The 3,157-nt window shown below is 23.3% G+C and overlaps 1 long non-coding RNA gene across 1 annotated transcript; it reads left to right on the top strand.

The window, feature by feature from the left end:
- Positions 1-204: 204 nt before the first annotated feature.
- On the top strand, positions 205-2,624 carry LOC129978819 (uncharacterized). Its single transcript, XR_008785225.1, has 3 exons — positions 205-365; positions 2,301-2,400; positions 2,479-2,624. It is a non-coding gene; the product is annotated as an uncharacterized LOC129978819 (long non-coding RNA).
- The last annotated feature ends 533 nt before the right edge of the window (positions 2,625-3,157 follow it).

The following is a 3,157-nucleotide window of genomic DNA, read 5'->3' as shown; positions in this document are numbered from 1 at the left end:
GCAGTTTGTTAAAATAAAATAGATATTCTAAGTAAACCATTCTGAAACAAAGATTATTGTTCTATAACATTTGTAATTCTTATGAATAAAACAATTTATAGAATGTCATATTAATAACATTTATCAACTTCTTTTCAATACACATACAACAATTTTCATTTTTGTCTTTGAACTGAACTTAACTGTAATTGTTGATTTCTGGAACTTGCGTCATTCACGTTGCTTTTACTATAATCAAAATTTTATAGAACTACGGATAATAAATTTTTTTTTGTAAAAATGTTTGGTAACGTTCCTCCTCCATCCCAATCGCAGCCCGGATTCTTTGGATTTATCAAAAGTTGTTACAAAGACTCTACTAAATGGTACATTTGATTTCATTAGAATTATTTATCGTTATGTGTGGGTTCACGTTGTGATTTTAAATATCTATTTTATGTTATAATTGGTCTTGTTCAAAATAAAAAAAATTCAAAGGCGGTTTTTTTTTCTTTACTAAATAATCTGATTTTTTTTTATTGTAAATCATTTATTTGTGCATAATTTTTGCGAATTTGTAATGTTTGCAATAATTTCTTAACTAAAATCAATTATTCTCATGCTAATTTATATTTTTTATGTTACATTACATTTAAAAAATCATAGAATTAAAATGTTGAAGAAGAGAGGTGAACACCTTTACAAACAAACTCTAAAGCCTCATTAATAAAAACTATTTTTAGCCAGGGAAAATAAGCGAGATTTGTTTGTTTATAATTTTTTCCTAATCATCAAAAATTTCATCAATTTCTTTTCTAACATTTACTTTTTAAGAAATAAATGAATTGTTGATTAGAATTTGAATATATGCTATGGTCAAATATAATGCATTAAAAAATTTCATATTACTGTGAGTGTTAAATTATTTGAAAAAGTACAGTTTGTAGTAATTCTATTTGTTAAGAAGAAGGAAATTTCATTTTTGAGTTTTTCTGGATAATTTCTAATCCTTGCAGTATTTGAGAATAGCAACCATTGCATTCTTTTTTCATGTGTCGAAATGAGTTAAAAAGTTGATTATTAATGAAATAAACTGTTAACATCCTAGAATCTCAAATTCAAATTTGAATAATGTATAGTATATATAGAAGAGAATTAATTTTATACACTTTGATTTTATTCTCCTGCCTAACTTATATACATATATTTTGAGTGTTTAATTTAAATTTTCTAAATTTATTATAATATTTATCCTACATATTATGGTAACTTTTTATTTTTTGTTCGAATTTAAAATACATTGAGTCTAATTATTATTTTGTATTAAAAAATTTGAAGAAGTAATGAGCTTACATTTCACTGTTATGACAATTTCATCTATATCTTGATGATAATATGTTATGTAATTTAGATCACTGTGTAATTTGGTTTGTTTTATTATGTTGCATTCAAAATTATTAAATGATGAATTAATTGAATTTCATAATGTGGCACATCTAAAAAATACTCCACAGGGACCAAAATTGTCTAGAAAAGTTATAAAATGATTCATTTTTTTAAAAGTAAATACTACTTTTGATTATACATTGAAAGAAAATTGCTTTAATCAATGACATTACATTTACTTTATGATAGCTTATCTTAAATAAGATTCAAGAATTCTGTTTTACTAGACAATTAAATGATGGAACAAATGCAAAATACTTTTCTAATAACTCATACTGGCAATTATCTTTCTTTTGTCTACAATACACGTCACCATTAGCTAGATTATTAATTAGCTCTAAAAAAGTCATTAGCAATTTAGCCATTCCATACTTTGAATAGTCTTCTTCTCAAAACCAGGTTACTAAGACTTGATCATTAATTGTTAGCTTTATTTAAATGAATTACTTCATGTTAGGCTATGAAAATATTCTTTTTCTTGGCCTTTTGGCTATATGTTTGATAAAATACAGAAAGTTTTTAATACTTTATAGTATTTCCAATCTAATTAAAACATCATATTATAGATATCTATTAAATGCTGATACTGCAATAACGAAGTTCAAAAAATACACTTAATTCCAAAAGATTTCTATAATTAAAAGCATCAGTATACATTATTTTTATCCAGTTTATTACAAACTGAATTTTATCATGTTAAAATTATTGATAATAATGGCATAAAGACATGTATAAATTTTGGGAATTTCTTTAAAATATTCAGATTAATAATAAAAGTTGTTTTTTGACAAAATACGTGTGCCATTGAATTTGATTTATTAAAACATTTTGATTCTTCAAAAACTAATTTTTTTTTTAAATCTTTTTTGCTTTAGGGATATGATTAAAAGCTGGACAATGTTTGCTTTTGGTGTTTATATTTCAAAAGAAATTTGTAGTATTGATCTTACAGCTCCGCCTTCTCCTGCATAGATTGTAAGTAGAATAAGTACTATATTGATTTATAAAAGAACAATTTTATATTTTATAACTATTGTTTTTTGTTTCTTTCAGATTAAATATCATAGCTTCTAGTGAATGTTCAAGTGCAAAAAGTGTAAATAGTATTCACACTATTAAGTTTGATACCATCTGTATATTTCATTAATATGTAATGAAAAGGAAATAAATCTGCATTAACTTGCTCTTCTGTTTTATTGTATGATTTGTTTTAATTAAACAAATGAACATTGAATATTTAAAAAGCTTTTGACCATAGTTTTATATGTTGACTTTGAGTTAACTTGTGATGTATAGCTTTCATTTAATTTTTATTGTTCACGAGTGTTAAATTTAAATAAAGTAAAATGTAAAAAAAATTTTTAAAAATGATTTCAACTTATTAAATTTTTATTAAATGATTCCATCTTATTATTATTATTTCTGATGCTTTTGTTTATTTCAATCACCTCTGAAACAGTCTAACTTATTTCTAACTTAAGTTGTATGATTTCCAACAACTGACAATTTTTTCAGAACTATTTAATAAATATTTTATCATTCTTACAGACACAGAATTTGTATTAAGCTAATTCAAGTATATGTAGCAATTGATAATAGGACATTGTTTCACAAAGAAAAAGATAATTTAATGATTATGTTGGTTTATTTAATGATTATGGTGGAAAATGTTGGTTTATTACAAAAAAATGAACAAAATATTTACTGTAAAAAAATTTATTATTGATATGAT

Source organism: Argiope bruennichi, chromosome 1 (assembly GCF_947563725.1).
Source record: "Argiope bruennichi chromosome 1, qqArgBrue1.1, whole genome shotgun sequence".
Lineage (NCBI taxonomy): Eukaryota > Metazoa > Arthropoda > Arachnida > Araneae > Araneidae > Argiope > Argiope bruennichi.
This window is presented reverse-complemented; position numbering and strand designations above follow the sequence as displayed.